Source organism: Bombus affinis, chromosome 14 (genome assembly GCF_024516045.1).
Source record: "Bombus affinis isolate iyBomAffi1 chromosome 14, iyBomAffi1.2, whole genome shotgun sequence".
NCBI classification, from domain to species: Eukaryota; Metazoa; Arthropoda; class Insecta; order Hymenoptera; family Apidae; genus Bombus; species Bombus affinis.
The window spans coordinates 8060566-8081625 of NC_066357.1; the positions used below are offsets into that span (position 1 = coordinate 8060566).

Below are 21060 nucleotides of genomic sequence, written 5' to 3' on the forward strand. Positions count from 1 at the left end.
AATCCGTTTTGCAAAATTATCGCTTTGTTATTAAATTTAATTTACCATTTAACTCATCGTAAAATTTATGCCTTCTATCCTATGAACTTTCTTTCGTTTGCCATTGTATCTTAAGGAGGACGGAACACGACAAACTGTGTTTCAAAAGTAAAATAAATTTCATTTCGTATTTTACGTAGGTTCATCTCGTAGATCTCAACCTGCCCTGTTTTCCTACGAAAGGCTCGATAGTTGCAGCCTTCAGAAATTTCAGGGTTTAAGGTTAAAGGTCTGGCGCAGTCTATGTAGCGTTACACGCCGTTGAAAATCCAGAATCTGTCGAATCGCGAGAGGAATAGGAAAAGCTCGAGAACGGGGAAGCATCGTTTCCTCTCTCGTCTCTCGCGTTGGCTCTTCCGCCGGTCGTCTGGCCATATTTTGGCGATACCTACTTGTTGCGCGAGGTACGAGCCGCGCGTACATATGTACAGCGTGGCATCTACATATCGTAGTAGTAGGTGCCGGCGACGTCGGTCGCCGCTTGGCACAGGTACAAATAAAGTCAACGACCGGACGGACGCTCGCAATGATTTTCGTCGTTTCTTGGAAACCGGGTGAACCGCGTATCGATGATACGTGTATCACGGTAATGAAACGCGCTAGTTCCAACGGTTTGATCGGCGTCGTTCTATCCACTACACCCCCCAACATCGGTACGCGAACGTATTTAATTGACGTTTAATCGAATAACGCGCTTAATCGTCGGGCTTGTTCGCGAAAAGACTCGGTTAACCGCGTTTCGTCGTTATTAACGGCTAATTTCCCGAAAATTATCGAAGAGCGCGGAGAGAGAGAGAGAGAGAGAAAAAGAGATCGAGAGAGAGAGAGAGAGAGAGTGAGTGTGTGTGTGCATGTGTGTGAGAGAGAGAGTGAGAAAGAGAGACGGCCTTCGGCGCGCTTAATTCACTGGAAATTCAATGCAACATGAACCTGATTTTAGCTTTGACCAGTTTGCAACGAGGCATTTTATTCCCCTGCCGATTTTAGTTACGTCCGCTCGTGTAATTCTCTCTGTCTCTATTGTAATCACGCCTTTATGGTAATCGAGCCAATGATAATTTTGTTGAATATTTTCGATAACGCGAGTCGATGTTGAACGTCGATGTTTAATCGATTTATCGATAATCAAGCGTGCGCGGTGCCTACGCTCGCAAAACGGAACAAATTGAACGGTATAATAGAAACTGAACGGTTATATAGAAGGTCCCGGTGGCGGTGTAATTTCTACGCGAGAGCGAATCGAATGCACCGGCTACGGCTAGCATAAAGCGCCACCGGTAAAAATTTTCGCCAGGATTTTTGCGCGTGCTGCTGGCAAACTGTTGCTGCGCGACATTGGACGCGATCGACAGTAGCATATGTAGATAGAGTAAGGTATATAAGAGAGAGCGGCCACGGGTACATGCTAGATTCTATGTATTTCGGAGATGGTTTGCCGCTAGTCAACGGACTACCCCCACTTTGTACAACTTGGAAAATTTTCGGGGGTAACTGACTGCGCTTTAAACTGGCTGCGGCTCTGCCGCTGCTGCGTCAGCTGCCGTCGCGTTCCAGTCGACCTATATATTCGGTTACGTTATATATGCACCTACATATATACTAATACCTACTGTGCATCCACTACGTAGCCAACGGCGCCGATATAAACGCGGTTACTACTTGTTGCTCTAGTCCCAGAAACTGCCAGTGTCCGTGCATTTCGGGCTTCTCTACTTTCCGTCGAACGTGTATAGTAAACCCCAGCGACTCTCAACTTTTGCATCTGTGAACTCGACGCTTCCGAATGTCGTTCGACAGGTGCGCCGAAAGTATTGCGTGGCCTACGACGTTCCGCTCTACTTACGGAACCGACGAATCTTTCAGCCGCGACACAAGGAGTATCGAGCCACTTATTCACGACATTCACCACATACACGGCCGATATCGATGCTACATGTACGTACTATTCTATAGCTGGTTATACATATTAGGTACATAGTTGACGTATATCGTATTACGTATCTTTATTCCGTTTCGATCTGCGACATTCTGCTTGAATTCTGATGTTTGATTTCGCGCTTCGTTTAACAAGCGAAGGGATTTTTCAGTTTTTCAGAAAAATTCTAGATTCGTGTATGTCGTCAACAACGATTCTTTCCGCGGATCGAGGAAATTTGTTAATTATAAAACAGCAGTAAAAATTCAATATAGGCGCTGTAAACGTATCTTAAACGAGTTAAACGTATCTTTCTCGTGAATGTAGTTTCCATTGAAAATGTTTCGTGGTACCTTTCCGTCTGCTGTTGTTCAACTCGCTGAGAACACACCACGAGACAGATAATATATACAATGGTAGTATAAATTTCACATCTTAGCTGTAATTACATGTAACGCCATGATCAATATTTGTTTCCTGGAAAATAATCAAAGCGTGTGTTCCTTGCATCTGATACCAAGAACGCAAGAAATCGTAATGACAAGGAAATAATTATACTCGAAATCGTTGGTATTAAATTCTACGTTATTTTGATACGTCGTCCGCTAAAGATCGATTGAAAGGATTAAGGTAGTGTTTCACTAAGGAAAAATGAACTTTTCGGACGGAGTTTGGGTCGAGAAGCGTGAGACGGAAGAATTTGCAAGCTATCTTCATCTTGTCGATCGATTATGACACGAGAGTTCTACCGGTCACGGACAATTAGATCAATGAAGGGAAATAAAGAAGAAATATTATACGAGTGCATAAAATAGCGGAGTCTCACGCATCGTCTTGTTACAGCCTATCTGCTTGATCCTATGCATTAAAGACTTCAGCTTTCTTCCGTCAGACAGTGTTTCGCTGTTTCTCGATGCTTTAAGATTACAACTACTAACCTGTAGTATGTGTCTACTAAATATTAGTATACATAGAGGATTATAGTTAAAGCGATATGAAGAGCTCAGAAGCAAATCAATGTCAGTCAGTTTTTTTTACTAAAATGACCGATGTTGTACAGATATCCTTTCGTTGTAAAAATCTACGATCGACGAAACACAGTTTTCTTGTTACGATATAGCGGCGATAGTAGATTGTGCATTTTTATGTACTTATGGAAACCGTAAATATGGAGAAATATACACAAGACGCGTAACATTCAACGATATACATAATATTCAAAGTTGCGTATTTGTTATGACGTTTAAAGGGCGCGAAAAAGCTCGATTTAGATTCTATCTTTGTTTACTCGTGTTCATAAAAATATGAATTTGTACAAACATCCATAGTTTGATTACGATTCAATTACTTCGCCAGCTTCGAAAAGGTTTCCACACCAAAGGAATATTTACACGACATTGGGATAGCCAATGAATCATTGTTCCGGGCTCCACGCCTTCCATTCACCCAAAATAGATAGATACGCATATAATCGAAGTTTTATTCCTATAAATATTAACATCAAATATCTCAGATACATCTAGGTACGCGGTTTCCCTAATCACAGAACCGGCGATCCTGAAACTCGTCAGTTTGGCGAGTTTTCTAACTCCAAAATTTATTTACGATCTAGCTAGAGTGACTTACGATCGAACCACGTCTCAGCGCAGACCGGAGAATACATCAAAAACCTCTACGGAAAATTCTAACAATCCTCACGAGTTACGTCTTTCGGTAAGCGTAGTCTAGTCTCGAATCGGCGTGCAGTGGATGCATCTGATATGCATGCAGACACCGAGACGCCTGCGAAGCGTCGCGTCGTCCGTGCGCATGTATTCGAGTTGTAACCAGCGACATACGAAGCAAACACAGACGCGTCTACACAATGTTCGTACCCAATGTTCGGATACTCACTCATACTTTGTTCGTTTAGTCGATGTTCCCGTGAACGCGTTCGAAACTTGCCACGTGCTTTTTCGTGTGTGTACGCCATTTGCACGGTTACATGTAGGTTGCACACGTGCAACGGCGTACGTACTCACGGATGGGTGCTACGCGTTCGTTCATACACCTACATAGTTGGTTATAGTACAGTGCATACACATAGACGCTTATGTAGGAGCGCGCGCATGGATGCGCACAAATAGCTCGACCGCCTGCATCGGTGCATGTGCATGCTCGTGGCTACGTGTTCGTATGCTGGTGCATGTGCATGTGCATGTGCAGCCGGCTGCGCCGGCTTGTATCGCTGCGAAACACGATGTGGAACACACTCGCTCTCGATGGGTCACTCTCACTCTCCCGGCCGAGAGGGAAATTTGGCAGCTGTTTTAAACCCGGCTAACTGGCGAAACTACCGACCCCGTCTATGCTCGTGGTCCTTGCAACTCCCGCTTCCACCCCTTTTCTACCGTCCTTCTCTCACCCTTTTTCCTCGTCCCCCCGGCTTTCTTTCCCTCTCACGCTTTTCCTCCTACTACCACTCTGCGCTTTCGAGCTTTCGGCACTTTGCCACTCTCGATCGACCGTTCAACCTTCGTTTCGCACCACCTCGACCTCTCTGCTTTCCTTGAATTCTCCTTTTAGCGTAACAGATCGTCGTAGAATGGAAATTGACGAGCGGCGCGAGCAATTTTTCCCGATGCGAAATATTTACGTGTAACGTAATGTTTGTAACGAACGTGTACTTTACACATTTGTACGTACGCAGAGAAGATATCGAACGGCACATTGTCTCACGCTATCGCGAATCTCGCGAATCGTTCGTTTTTCCCCCTTTGTGCTTTGTTATTTTCTCTGTCCTCTGCATTTTTTCATTTCTTTCTTTTTTCTTTTTTTTCTTTTTTTTTTGCCAATTACATCGCAGCGAAGTGAACAACGATTTCATTGCGAACGTGAAAACACTTTCAGATACGATTACAAGAACCGTATCTATGACTTAAAATGAAGAGATTAGATTACGAAAAATGTAATGGAGAGCGAAAAACGTACGAGCGAGCGTTCGAGTTGCATCGAACAGGCCGGTTCGGCAGCGGATGTGTCGCGCACGATTATTTGTCGCGAGCGTGCATAAGTACGAGGGCGCTTACGCTGGCAACAGTACGAAGCACGCACACACGTCGCGTCGCTTCCTTCTTTTTCTCCCGTTGCCCCTTCTCGCTTTGATGCACTCCGCCCGTACTGCGAACTCGCCGAACGTGTAGCTTTTTTACCACACTGACCTAGGTTAAGTTGGCGTACAGTGCCGAATAATAAAACCGACGAAACCACTGACCCTCTCCCTCTCTCTCTCTCTCTCTCTCTCTCTCTCTCTCTCTCTCTCTCTCTCTCTCTCTCTTTCTTCTGGTGCGCGCATGCAAAAAGCAGCGTATGCACGTTCATGTATGTACGTATGTGTGTGTGTGTATATAACGTGGTCACGCAGACGCGGACAGACACGCACGGATATAAACGCGAGCGCACGTTTCAAACCACCGAACCCACTACGCCCTCCCAGCCAAATATAAATGCAACGGTGTGGTGCATCGTACTTGCACGCACGCGGGCTTGTTCCTGGCTGTGTGTCGGTAGAATGCACCGAGTGGCACACAAACGATCCAGTGCCGAGGGCAGGGCCACGGTCACCCGAAAATACGGCTGCTCCGAGCTCTCACTCTCGTTCGCGTTCACGTTCCCGTTTCCTCCTCTTTCGCTCTCTTCTCCCCTCCCAATCCTCCCGTTTCACCTCCTCCTCTTTTTATCCTTTTTAGTTTCACCCTCTTCTTCTCTCGTTTGCCTCGCTGCCTTTCAATGGCCCGCACTCTCTGTATTCGTATATTGTGCGCGCTACCGGCTGATTCACGAACCGCGACCCTCTCGATTATTTGCGCCAACCAGTGTTCGGATACGGGGTCAGAAGAACAATCTGTTTTCGCGAACAATCGCCGCTACCGTCCATGGCAAGCCGAATAATTCTTCGATTCCGACGGAGGTTGCGCAAGGGCATGGTGACAAATTTCGAATAAGATTTTTTCCCTTCCAGTGTCGTTACACTGCGTTGCAGAAGAAAGAGCAACGCGCGCATAACGGCTAAGTAGCGCTCGTTACCAGATGTGCGATGATCGTATAGTACGCTTAAACGTACGACACGTAATAATCGCCGTAAATATTACAACGTCCATACGTTACGTTTGTCGGGAAACTTTAATATGAATGATTTATCGAGTATCGTATATCATAAGCCACCGATCGATTTCAAGTCACTTTTTCGATCAACTAGACCTGCATCGAATTTGCTAATTTCATTATCGATTCGGAGTTGATCCTTCAAATATCGACAACGATGTTCTTTTAATAGGAAATTAAATTTCACAAATGTCGTAATACTCGAGAACAACGCTAATGCCCGATAGAAAGAAAACTTCTTTTTTAGACTTCGTTTCTTTAACTATATTTACAAAGATACAAAATTGCGAAGATCTTCTGATTCGATCGAATCGCAAGACACGAACGAGCCGAGAGAAGTAACGTGTTCGTAAAACGAGTAGAAAATAAAGTCATTGAGAAACATCGAATCTGTTCCACGTATCGACAAATATTCTAACGTCTATAGCTGCTACTGTATCTAATCGCGAGTACGCCGCACGCGCGTGCATACATTTCCCTACGTAATCTGATCGATTGTCGAAACTCGCGTGAAAGTCGCTCGTCCGCTCCTCTAAATCCAAAGATCCGAAAGAGGCACGGAACGAATCTCGTGGTGGAAGAAAAAATTGCCGATAGGTCTGGTCTTGCGAACGATGGGACGAATGGTCGTGTACAGAGAAAGACATAAACGTGCGTATGGCAGGAACGTGGAAGAGTGGACCGGCGTGGTGATTACGCGCTCGAGGCACTCTTGGAACAAAGCGCCCTCTGTCCTAGCGAACACGACGACCTATCCCAACGCGTAGCAACTCGCGCGTGCACGCGTGTGCACCGTACACGCCAGACGCGAACGGAATCGGGCTTGGCTGAATGGTTTCGAACCGGGCCATTCGTCGATGTACGCGCGAATATCGACAAAAATATACCAACACGGCGTAGGATCGCGTTCATTCAACGCGGTTTCGAGCGGCGATCGACGATGCATCGCATGACAATCTGCGACTCTGACTCAGCCGCGACGGTCAGGTGAGTCAATACTCGCCGATAATAAGCGAACGCGACTACACGCGACGAATCTTGACGCGTAAAATCGAATTCGCCGACGCGTCGGTGCAACTTTATCTGACTATCGTCTTTTTTCAGCGTGCGTCGGAACGTGCTTCGTTATCTTCGTCTCGAATGTTTCTCGCCTCTGTAAATTCGAATACGCGCGGCTTATGAAACAGGCGCGCTGAAATCGTCAGCAGTTTTAAACGCGAGTCATGAAGCATCGTTTCGAAGAAACAGTGGCTGAGGCCATAAATACTCCGTTAACCAACACGTTGGCTCGTACTTTGTTATTCCCAATTCCCAAAACCAATGGCAACGTTTCGTCCAGCCTTTAGTCGCTGTACGGACAAAATGGTCTCTCTCTCTCTCTTTTTGTTTTCATATCGAGCGAATCCCGCGTATTCGATTGGACTACGTAGAAAAGGAATACGTAGGACTTGTACGCGTTTCAGAAATTGATCGTACACGCGAGTACAACGAGAATGCTTCGTACAAAATATACGTCTTGTGGATTATCGTCCGTGACATATAACGAATATTGTGTTCTCACATTCGCTATGCGATTATCCTTACAGAAGATGTCTTGGAAATGACCACCTTGCGAACCAAGGTAAGCACGTAGACGTCGTTCATTTGGTTACTCTTTCAATGGTTCCTAACGACATAAGACGCGACAACGCGCGAAACCTATTACGTGTCGTAATATACTTATTATACGGTGCTTATAGTTTCGGACGATGCTACAAGTACAAACTTCTTTCGTTGTTTCGGTACGTGCGATAAATTCGAAAAGTGATTCTCGCATACGCAAGGCTGACCATTTTCAACCGTAGTTCTCGTTTGCCGCGCAGAAACTTGGTCGTAAACGCGGGATATCGCGTGCTCGATGCAATAGCAAAGTTGTACTCACTTGATTCCAGTTGTATGCACAGCTGCGAGCTTCTGGCTGATCGCAGGCCGAAACAGAACCGACCCAGTTCGCGTAAAATTCCACGTTTTCACGTTATTCAACGGCCTGTCGCTTGATAGGTTGCAACGACTCGAGGCAGGTATTGTCGGGACCCGTCTTCGTTTTCCGCTCGACGTCCGCACACGCTCGACGAAAACTCGTGGAATTCACTGGATCGTGATAAAAATAATCCCCCATCGATCGATACTCGTGCTACCGTACGTTTAACGAGTGGACACCGAAGACGAGCGCATCGCGCCACGGTTTCTCAGATTCCTTCCTGCCGGCGACTTGTTTTCGTTGCCTCGATTCACAGAAATTTATTGTTTTCAATGTAAAGGTTGATTTATGCGTCGGATACGGCTTTATCGGTCGCCACTTGCCGCGTTCCTTCGCTTGCACGCGCGTCCACCGAAACTATTGTTACAGGTTATTCACTCCCGAACGGCTCGACTGTGAAAACAACGTACTTAAAATATAAGGAACGATTTCACTAATCGGTACCAGCCCGCCGGAGACAAAATTTCCCGGTCGCCGCGCACACTACGAAAACTGCACTCGGATGGCTATCGCACTTTAAGTACCATCCGATAAACGATAACAGCTAGCTGGTAAAAAGGGTTATCTGGCATCCGATAATTTTCACCGAGTTCGATATCGAGCCGGTTGTTCGCGTCAAAGATGCACCGTCCATCGTTATCGCGTTGCCTTAAAATAAGAAAAGGACGGTGAACCAGCCGAGAATGAAGGAAAGAAGGAAGAAGAGAAAGGAGAAAAAAAGGGAATAAGAAGGAAAAGCGATGCGCGCGTGGTCGAAAATCCGTGAAGTCGAATATACGCGTGGAGGGAACGTTTCCTACGAGTCAGCTCGAGGATCGTCAGCGTCTAGACGCGCTCAGCCGTTTCGCGATCTTAACGTTTCCAACACACGCGCCTCGGCTGCAACACACTTTTATTCGGTGGCTTAACCGGTCGACGATTCACCGTCTCTAGTTTCTACGAAAATGGGCCGTTTAGGGCCGTCGAGGAGCCGCCGTCGTTGAACTCGGTATCGCGTGCACGCCGGAGGAAACTGCACCTCGTGCGTGGAAAGTGCGCTTTAAGTGCCGCCCGCCAAGCTGATTCGCCAGCTTTGCTTAAAGTGTCTCTGTTTCGCTGACTCGGACATGTTGTTCCGTACTGGCCGTCTGCACGTTCCGTGCATCCAGATAACACCCGTCGATTCACTAACCTACCTCACTTCTCCGCTACAGGGTGGTCCAAAATCCGCGAGCTGTGCCTCCGCCGCTGCTTTCCCGTCGCTCCTACATTTCGACGCTCCAACATCTTCCAACATCGGCGTGTTATCGATCCTTTCGCCAGATTCGATCTCGCTTTCATACGCGCCGCCAATTTGCTAGCTTCCCTCTGAAACAGAAAAATATAGGTCGTCGGATCGTGTTCACGAGCTTCTTTTTAGACGACCAAGTTTCGTTCCGCGTTCGATAGATGCAATTCGCAGATATCAGGACACTTGCTGATCTCATAAAAAAACTTACTCGTACGGGATATTGGATCGACGTACGATAGAAAACCATTTGCTCGAACCGATCTTCTCACAATGTTCAATTTACCGAATTTACGTTCCTCGACGTCCATCCGACTTGAGGTCACGCTTACGAATAAAAGTTTACACCACTTAGCATTCACAAATTTCGGCTTAGCAAAATCCTGTTACATGGAAATTAACTGCAACTATAAGAATGACAAGTAGCGAACAAAGAGAGAAACAGCGGGATTCCGTTTATCCGACCGATCCAGTTATCTTGTCGGATAAATAGAGCTTTACCGTATGTAGAAAGAATTTGCAAAAGTTACTTTCGACAGCTACAGGAAAATAATAAATTAACGGTCGAGCGGCTGTCTGAAAGAAGGGCGAATGCATCTTTGTTTAGAAATATTAGGACGCTTGTAAATCTTACAAAAATTGTACACGTACAGAGGATATTGACTCAAAACGCGTAGAATTTGTGAAAAAGTTGGGGAAAAATGATAAATCGAGTTGTCTGTAACAAGAATTTATAAACTAAAGTGATGGATTGCGCGAATAGATGGTAGCTTGTTAGTTTATTAATATTATCTACGTTTTAATTATTAATCGCAATGGTTCTTAAAAGGGTTTGTTTGTATTTAATCGTATATATAGTTGCGCTGTTTGACTAGAAAATACAAATACGTCTGCATGCAGAAATTGCTGCGTAAAAGTGATCTTGCGGATGGGACTTGGGCAATTTCTAAATTCTTCAATTTATTATATGTTCCATAAGGATCCTAACAGAACTTAGGCTACAGTACGTTACAGTAGCGACGTTTGTTTTCTTTCGTTTCGCACAACCATTTTGATAACTCTGCTACGTACATCGTAATCGCATCGACGCTTCGATTACGTCGCCAACAATGTCAATAGAGGCAATATATTTTTCGTGCGCGTATATTTTTTGATAAAAAACACAACGAAATTCCTACCGCGCGACCTACTGAGAAGCAGAAAATCTTTATTCGCGATCTAATGGAACGTCGCGCTCCGGACGTATGGTCTGGACGTTATCGCGCGATGTTGTAACATCGATTTCGCTAATCGTCGCTGTATCGCGTCGATTCGTAGATCCCATCTATCTGGACCGTGCGCAGGACTTTTCGTTCGTCGATTTTCTTCAGACTGCACGCGCTGCGTCGTTGCATTATCATTTTCTGCCGTGCTGCGTGCAACGTAGATACGCCCGTAGATTTCGTTGTTTGTTTTCTCGCGGTTTATCGATAACGCTATTATTTTGGCGAGAACAATCGGCATGCAACGCGCGAGCATAACGACGACTTATTTGCCTGCTGCCGATGCATTTCGCGTGTCAATGACACGTTAAAAAAACACGCAGATACGATTTAGCTACGAACTTACGTTATCTCTCGTTTCGAGCAATTTCTTTTTCGCACGAAACGATAGCGATCGTAGATTACGGACGGAAGACATTCTCGAATCAGTTAAAAGTTTGACTTATCGATAATCTTGCTGAAACTGTCTATTCTTCCGTTGATATGCACTGTATTTATAGTAAGTTAAAGCGTTCGGATACTTGTTTCTCTCTGTAATTTAATTGCAAGTTTACCGGGGGGAAAGAAAAAGTCTGATTTTTGATAATCGATTACTTTGTTCCTTATCGTAGCTAGGTATAAACACGTATACTTGGTAGAAAATATTAAGATACGATTGTTAAATATGCGATAACTAAATTGACATTTCTAATTGTAGGAATCTTATCGAAAATCTTGTGAAACTTACGGAACACGTCTCTTTTATTTTTTATCGAAGTTGCATCTTGTTGTGTACAATATCTTACTACACCACAACCTTTCGCACACCGATGCTAACTTATTCCCGTACTTTGGACAAATAAAGAAATTAATAAACAGATTGCGAATATTTATGCAAATTCATATTCTTCTCGCTGTATCCTTTCCTAAACCAGTACCAGTTTTTACCGTCTATTGTAGATACGCGTTTGTCCCACTGACTACTCTCACTCCGGTCACTAATTACCTCGGTGGATGCATGCGACTTTAATCTCGTAATTAAGAAGCGAAAAAACCAATGACACCTGGCTATATGGACTCGGATCTTTTTCATGAAACGTACGACGTGCATTCTGTGCATCTCTACACGCAGAAATCTATCAATGTGCGTGCGATAATGCACGCGGTCTAATAATAAATAATACATATCGATTCTGAGATAACAGACGAAAAACGATTCTCGAGTGGATGTTTTCGTCGGGTCGTTTTTCCTGAAATCGAAATGAGCCGCTTATCTCTAGCCGCCAAAATACGCGTTATCTGACAGCAACTAACAAGTACTCACGTGTCCGCCGGCTCGATAAGATTGCATTATTTCGTCAGGCCCGGGCTCGAATTAATTACACCGGGAATAAAGACGCCCCCGCCGGCGCGTCCCGGCAACCGACGCATGCCGAACGATCGTCGTAAGCCAGATTAATGGAATTCTATCGAGAACAGACGTGCGCGTCATTGGCCACGCGTCCGAGAGACGACCTTATCGATACGCTATTTCGGCGGTGATAACGTCATTCGACGCTCATCGTGTCCACCAGCTCACAGTGTCTGCCGTGTCTACCGTGTCGTTGCGTCGACGATCGACCAGCAGTCAATTCCGTTGCGATAAACTCGACGAACCGCTAGCTTTCGTCTTCTTCGACCGCAGAGATTCATCGACCGTGTCCGTTCTTGCTACGTAATTCTTACCGATCTTGCTTTAAATACGCCGTGGTTCTTCCATGTTCGTGGCTCGATCTTTTGGCTATTGTTTCGACAACGAAACAGATTTTTAGTATCATCGCGAAAAGAGCTTGATACAACGTTGAAACGAGGAATCACGCGCGCCAACAAAGATTCTTTCATATTTGTCCGAAGCTTAAGAAATTTTTCAACTGTATCGTATGATCTATATACGTTCGCTCAGTGTCGTTAACCTGTTAACGAGTTAACTTGTTACTCGAGTCGGCAATCTTTTTGACGTATTGTGCGTCGAAAAAAATACGTTTGTTTAACAATTACGTTTTTTTACGTAGATATCGTTCCATTCTTCTTGGGAACGATCAACCATACCGAAAGCTCCGTAGTAAATTTTCGTCCAAGTTGGTAATTATCGGTACGGTATAGTTGCACCGTCGTTATCGATCGTTTTAGTACACACAGGTTGCAGATACGTATGTATTTCGTCAGAAGGCGATGTAACGTTGAACGCAACAAGCACGCTGACTGTATCGAAGCTCATTGAACGACGCAAAAACCGCCTTTTTCCCAAAATATACTAAACGTGGTTGAGATCCTTGTTCAGCGAGGGTCATTCCTTTCCATTTCAAACAACAGCATTCGTCGTTGATGCAAGAATCAACTCGAAGGGGTTAAAACTTCCAAGACTCGGCTTTATATATCACTGCATTCGCGTGACTCGAGCGTTGCGGTAGCTCTGCCATGTTGGACTTTTATTTGCGTCGGATCTTGTTACATTCGGCGTGCATGCGGGAATACGGGAATCCGTGGCCGTGGAATTGCGTTGTACCGAAGCTACGTGTCGCCTACACACCGATATCCGCCTTCGCGGTGACCATACAGTTTCCGTGGAAAACAATCGATCCGAAAGCGATCGACGATTCTCCGGCGATCAGCTGTTCCGAGGATGCTAATGAGACAACAACACCGAGAAGTCGCACTCGAAACCCCGTTCTTTTTTTTCTTTCTCTCTCTCTCTCTCTCCCCAGCGTACGTACGCGTTAAAACAAGAAACTGGTTTACGGATCGACTCCCACGCAGTCTTCCTCCTCGCCGTTACTTCATCGACCGGAGAACCGCTTTCGCGTTCACTTTGCGCGATCCGAAAATAAATCGTCTTCCGTCAAATATCCGGACTTGCCCGGTCGACCAACCTGGCCGAGAAGTTATCGGACGATAAAATTTCAATTGTCGGGGAAAAGAAACGTTGCTTTTCCGCTAGCGTTGCCGAATGCGTTACGAAATCAATCAGAGTGGCCGGAGAAAATGGGGCAACGTCGCCGCCGATCGCAAAATACGGATAACGCCTTACTCTCGTAACCTCACGCTTGCCCTTTCGCGATACCTGTAGTCGGCTCGGTTATGACATTTTTTTGTTAAGCTAAGTTGTACTCTGCGCGACAAAGAGGGAAGCGGACGTTGTCCGAATCGAGCAACGACGATTCGTTGAATTTTAATCGATCGTAAGAATTCTCCTGACCAAGAATACTGCTTTGATTCTAATTAGCTATGTACAGCGTACTGTTAAGCGAAAGATCGATAGTTTCAGCGTTAAAGACTCATAGTGTCTCATAACATGCAACAAGTTTGATTGTTCTGTGCAAAGTTCAAGGTTGAATTTTAACCCTGCCGCGGGCCTCGAATATTTTACATCGCAGTATCGCTTACGATGCGATCGACAACGAGAATCTGATAAATTTTCAATCATCAAGTATACCGATAGTTTCATATTTTCGTCGAGCTTCGCCCGCATAACGTGAAATAAAAACGAAGCAACAAGACGACGGCGCTGAATAATATGGAAAGAAAATTCGCGTGGGATGAAATTTCAGCCTCCAAGGATTAAGCGATCTTCCATTGGAAAGCCACGATTCGATCGTAGATGACCTTAAAAAAGAAAAAAAAAGAAAAAAAGAACGGGACAAGGTCAAGACGTCGAAGCTGACCCAAATATTTCTACCCAATTATCCAATTTGAAGAATGGCCGATCGTTAACCGTAATTGTAAGGTGTTTCACCGAGTTTCGGATGAAAGAGAGGGTACAGCTAAAATCTTCTCGAGCCTCATCGAGCACGATAGGTGTCGCGCATCTCTTTCATTGTTTTGACGCGTAGAATCGATCTGGCTAAGATGTCCCCCGATATTTATTAACACCCTGTATATCTGCGACGATCGTCTAGACGTCGCAGTTCTGTTTGTTCTCGAGAGGGTCCCCGATCGCGCCTTAAATTCAGCTTTATCTCGTCGCTCTCCCGGCTTTCCCTCTCTCTTGCTTCGTCGGTTTCTCGTCGTCTCGGTCGGTTCCCGTCGAATGTCGCGCATGAATCGACCGATAGCAGCTGGCCTCGCTCACACGTCTAAACGGGGTAAACGAACTCTTTGTACCGTTGAGTGGGGCACCGAATTGCGAGCCCAAAGTGCATCCGACGATAACGCAGCCCGATATTATGCTCGTTTCGCAGTGACACACGCGGTTCCTTAAAAACATTCCACTCGCCGTGTCCACAGCCGCGGCTAGTCCCGCCTTTTTTCACCTTACGATGGCTAAACCCTTTGTCTATCATCGACGAAATGCTAAACTCCAACGTTTCGTCTACGATGATAATCGATCGAATTTTGCTCTGGAACTCGGTACAAAATTAAACGAAACTAAAAACGGGACACGGAGGATGAAGGAACTGCGACAGGAAAAATTTACTTCGCAATAAGTAGGTCACGAAGTGTCTTCTGCGAGGTCACCGTTATTTGCAGGTTAAGTTTCTATGGTTTTTATTTATTTCAATACACGTGCACATATTACCATGTCGTATTAACGACGAACGAAAGGAAGCAAATGTATTAAAAGTTCGATGTCCTTTAAAATTTCCGCCGCGATGCACCGTGACTTCGCTCTCCAAAAATGAAATACTCCGCGGAAATAAATGAAATTGCATGAAATATCTGCGTGATGCTTTTCTATAGGCTCGTAGGTCGATTGGTTATTCGCGAAAGAGGATCACACGCGCGTATTATACAGAAAGACGTTGTCAAAAATTATTATTGCCAATCTTGGTGCTATTACGCAAAAGTAATTACTCTCGATAAACTATAATGTGTGACTTGTAAAATTTCGTCGATGATATTGTACGTCGAACCATCAATTCGATTCTCTGCAAGAGTTTCTGATAAAAGGATCCGGTTGGACAGGTTGAAAGGATGTCTCCGCGTCCAAGTTAATCGCGACTGTCTCGCCAGTGAAAACGAGAGAAAAATTACGGTATTGTTAAGATTCTCGTCACAGGTCAGCCGACAAGTTTTTGCGCGGATCGTTGTCCGATTTCTCGACTCATCGAGAGATTGAGGGAACCTAGACGATCGGCACCTTTGAAAAGAGACGAGGCAAGAGAGAATGAGAAACGAGTAAACGAGAGTCTCTGCTCATTAGACATCCGGTCGCTACTGTTTCACCGAGGATGAGGCGCGCGCTAGAATCTCACCAATTCGCATCCACCGGCTAATCCAGCGTGCGAGTCGTGCGAGTTTTCAGCGCGTACATACCGGTCATCCAGGTTAAGGTGTCACTCGATGCCCCATTACTTATCGGACTCGAAGTGGATTCCTTCTATTCGAGAGTTTCGATCGGCGGATCGCCGGATTCGCCAACACGACGACCTGGAAATCGACGAGCGAAATTTCTTCGAAAGTTACTCACGCATCTCTCTCGAACCGTTTTACGATCTGACTTTTAATTCAGAAAAATGAACCCTTGTTGAAAGTGGAGAAGAGAGATATTAAGCTTTTAATTTCTTCGTCGTTAGGAAAACAAAATTCTTAATTACTAAGAAATTAACACTTTGCGGTCGGTATTTTTCTTCTGATCGCATCAACGACTAGTCCTAGCAATGGATATTCGCAATTTCTAAGACAATATTTTAAACGCTGCTACATTCGACTGCAAGAAGTTAACAAATTTCAAAAGATGAAGAACTGGCCAAGCAACGAAATAGTTCGACAATTATGGACAACGATTTTACCATTGTACGTTGGCTTTGCAAAAGGTATCGCGTGTTTAACTCTGCTGCGGTTCTTCGATTTTCGTAACTCGATCTCACTCTTGTTTCGATACGTAAAAGGACTCGTACTACTCGAGGGAAGACGTTAATACAACGTTGGAATGCGAAGTCGTGCGTATCGCTGCTTCGCGTTGATAACGGCACGACTTAAAAAATGTAAATTTTAGAAAAGAGACTTTGAGTCAGTGTTGTTGTAAAACTAAGGTTAGATCGATAGCGGCATAACTGTCCTCTGACGCATAACTGATAGAATAATAAATATACCGTTTTACGCGATAAAAATAGAAACATAATGTACACTCCTATTCGATGTTTCGTATTTTTCTTCGATTTAAGAAATTTGTTAATCGTAGAAGAACGCGACTTGCTCAAAAATAACCGACGTCTTCTGACAATATGCTATTATACGTAGCTGTAACAATCGTAATAAATAAGATCGCTATGATATTTTTTTCCAATTGAAACGCATCTTGTCAAAAATAATTCCTCGAAGCAATCTCTTCCGGTAGGACCAGAGATATCGATCGAACGATTAAGATCCGAAGGAAGCTGCAGCGAGCCTGGACATTTAAAAAAGAAATTCGCGAGGAAACGAGTACAACGGCGTATCGAGAACGCGTGGTCGTACGAAAAACCTCGGCTTTTACGGTTTCAACGATAATAAGAGGAGCCTGCGCGAACGAATCACGAAAAGCGCAAGGAGAACAAAGAATACATTCTCCATCCCCTAGGTCGTGTGGCGCGCAGATAACTGGCGAGATAGCCCCGTTATCGCGGCGAGGGTCCGTCGAAAAATCCCCGGTCGAAGGATCATATCCATTCGAAACGGTTTCCGTGGGGTTCGACACGGTGGTAGGAGGTCCTTTGCCTTCTTACGATGGCGACGCCGCCAGTCTCTCCGTTCTCGCAAAAGCAAGATAACCGGAATACAGGTTTCTGCGGATAGAGTTGTGCCGTGACGACGACGCGAAATGGTAGGGAGTATACCGGTAGAGATGCTAATGTCGGCCTTGTGCCACATACCCGTGCTCCTGGTGCCCGTCCACACGCACTTACACCACTCCATGATCGCGAGTATTGACGAGCGAGAGCACGCGGTCGCGCCAAGCGCTCCTACACTCTACCACCTATATATATACGTATACAAACAGATACGCGTACGTACGCGTATTGCACGCACGTGAATACGTATAATACGTGTACACATCTGCAGCCACTTCCACGCTGGCGATCGACTGCAATCCGAACGGGGATCGGTAGGCGCGCTACGCACCGAAACGCATCGCCGCGCCGGTTTGTCCTCTCTTCTTTCGGCGCTGGTGTCTGTATATGGCGACGCCAGATCCTCTATTCGCGTGGCGATTCGAGAATCACGCGGACGGACGTCGGATTAGCCTCTCTAGCTATCGCGTTTCAAGCCGTTGCGACAGAGGCGCGAAACCTGGACGACCTTGTTGAAAATTTGGTGACATCTCGCCTTCCATCTACTCTGCCTGCTTCTAGCTTGCCTTTATACTCTCCATCCGTCTGGCCTATCCTTTCACAGGTTTTAGATAGGTTTTCAAACGAGAACGGAAATTAATCTCGTTCCCATCGATCGTTGCCTCTCCGGCGAGATTCGACACGAAATTGGAACTCGCCCGATGTAAGCGCGTCCGCGCGGCGTCAATTTCTTGCGCCGCAGGTTCTATCTTTGGAAGAAAGAGATCGAGGCGGATGTATCGGCGAGCATTTTTCCTCGGTTCGTCATTCGATCGAAAAGCCTTGAATTACGTAAACGTTCGATAGGATTCGAAGGGGAGGGTGCGCGAGAGAGCGAGCACACGCTCGACGAACGAGAAAAATCGTCGTCGTTCACTCGTTCGTCGCCGCGTAAGTCGCAAACAGGCCTGGCTAACCGGCGGCCGCTAGGTTGCCGCGACGTATTATCGCGAGCGCCGATCGCAATTTCATCGCGAGCAAGAAAGAAGGTTAGGCCAGGCCTCGGTATAGGTTAGGCACGGAGCGCGTTGTATCGCGCGAAAATCGCGTGAAAAACTAGCTGTCCTAGAAACGAACTGGCCAGTCAGTGGCACAAACCACTCCTGACGCGAGCTCGCACGCGCGCCTACCTTCCATCATCGAGGCGTACTCGCGCCAGTCTACGCCTCGTTCAAAAGGGAATCCTTCTCGAATTTGATTTCCTAACGTTCGAACCGGGCAACCGTCATCGTCTTCATCGTCACCGTGACGTCCGATCGGCCAGAAAAAAGAATTCCAACGCTTGCCACAAAATTCCTATTACGAATATGTGTGAACGAAAAATTTTTTGAAATTTCATTAGCGTCGTAACGAGACACGATTATCGTCGTCGTTATGATGGCAGTAATTAATACCGATCGGAAAATGTATATTTAAAAGTTAAAGACAAAAGAAACGCATAGAGAAAAATTAGTATACGGCATATATAATAATCTTGAACATGCAATTAGTGCCAAAGATGATTTATTAACAATCGTGTCTCGTTATTAGATTACGGATTTTTATGTGTTTCTAAGAAACTCTAAAGTTGGAAATTACGCGACACGTGCAAGATACGAAACGATATATAAAACATTCAAAGTGTAGCGTTCTCTGTAGTACGATTGATAGGTAACGCGTATTTCTACCGAGCTTCTACTTTCTCAATTACATTTTTCAATTACATTCGAGAAATTATGAATTCGTTGAAAAATCCTGTCCAGTCTACTCGTTACAACTACCAATGAAATTTCAACCTGTTTTTCCTATAACGTACACGTAAAAAGTTACAGCTTCTAAGAGTGTTCGAACGCTTTAGCGGACCACCGTATCCTCCTCCTATTGTTTAACACGCCGGTTGAACGCGCGTTTCACAGCGCACCGGTAAAAATAATCAGTATATTTCTCTGCCTATCGGTGGCGATTCGATTTCCGATACGCTGTACACGGTGCACCGTGCGTTCTCGGTCAGACGTTGGATATCTATGCAAAGGAGTATAATTTACAGCGCTAGTTCTCAATATTATTGGACAAAGTTTGCCGACGAATGCAACGGCCGTTGATCCAAGATAGAATTAACAATAAAATATTAGCAAAGTTGCTGGTGTAATTACGACGTTGAATTCGCGAATGGATCTGGTTATTAGACGGCGTGGAACTGCGGTCGCGTAACTCGTTACGCCACCCCTTTTTTTTCTTCTTCTCCTCACTGGCGCGAAAGTAGGTATCTATCGGGACGGTCGTAAAGCCGCAGAAAATAACCTTTGGAACTACCGAGATTTTCCATCGTCTTCTGATCTTCTATACCTATGCCAATCTTCTCGGCAATCGCGTTACGAAATGCCCTTCACAGGCCGCACGTCCAATTTCTCGAGGCGCTTCGTGACACCGTGACTCGCCTCTCGACCTAGTCTTCGATTCGACGAACAATTTAAACGGATGCGCCGATCTTTGAACCGACCGACCAACAAACCATTGCCATTTCGTTCACCTTCTTCTTTCTTTCCTCCATGTCTCCGTCCTCCCGAATTCTTTGCGAATACGTGCATGACCACGATCATGTATGATGCGTAAGAAGAGAGAGAAAGAGAGAGAGAGAGAGAGAGAGAGAGAGAGAGAGAGAAGAAAGAAAACAAGAAATGTCACGAAATAACTTCGATCAGAAAATTAGGTTTCGGTACTAAAGTACGAATTTGGCTGCATTGGTCGTAAAACGAAACGTATACTATTGCTGCAATATTTAATGCTATCTTGCGGAAACATTTTCGACATACTAATCGTTTGATAGTTCTGTAATCACAGTTTTCGCGCGCAAAATGCGTTATAAAGTGGGAAAAATGCGTATTCCTTGTTTCACCCTTTACCATTCGTATACGCGGTATAGCCGAAACGTTTCGGAAACTCGCTACTCCCAGGTCTAGCATTAAATGCAAATCATCGGCTCATTATTCTCGCCGGTGGCTATGAATTTTCCGAGTCGCGACAACGCGAATCGATTACGCGTCGTTTTCAATCGGAGACATAGTCCTCCTTGCGTAATAGGTAATTTTAGGAACGCTCTTTTACGACGCATTTTAACTTCGCGGACACTTTACGTAACTTGTTTTGCCGTGAAATTTTACCGCACACGTTCTTGCTGAGTTTCAAACTGTCCATTACAACGCACCACACGATCTTGCCTGGCTTAGACGCGCTCCATCTCGAAGAAGGAACCTATCTGCCTGTTCTATTTATCTATTTCGCGACCCTGACTTCATCTCTCTGATCAAGGTTGCTTTACTATTCGTGCAACTTGATTGCAGCTAGTGGATTTTGTAGAGACTGTTAACTCTTCAAACGGTTATGTCGTACATGCACGTCAGGGCCAAAGTCAATTCACAGCAAGAACAACGGATACAATTGGATCATGAAAATTGTTGTATATCTCGATATTTATTCCGTATATTTCTACGACTTTATGCGCGATATTTCGTGTATTAAAATGTATACGTCTAATCCGTTCGACAAATTCAATTAAATTACATTAAATGAAATTCGTTGAAATTAAATTCGATCAAATTGATATCGGATACGTTGACTTATGAGATTGTACCGTGCCGGACCTTGAAATGTCTCATCGCACTGGTCCA

At 45.1% G+C, this 21060-nt stretch overlaps 1 protein-coding gene across 1 annotated transcript in view; it reads right to left on the reverse strand.

Moving 5' to 3' along the window:
• The window catches only part of LOC126923944 (mushroom body large-type Kenyon cell-specific protein 1), a 104365-nt gene extending 95177 nt beyond the window's left edge, over nt 1-9188 (reverse strand). Inside the window, exon 1 of the mRNA XM_050737891.1 lies at nt 8019-9188. The gene's annotated coding sequence lies outside the window, so the exon portion shown is untranslated. The remainder of the gene's footprint in view (nt 1-8018) is intronic.
• Between the last annotated feature and the right edge of the window lie 11872 nt (nt 9189-21060).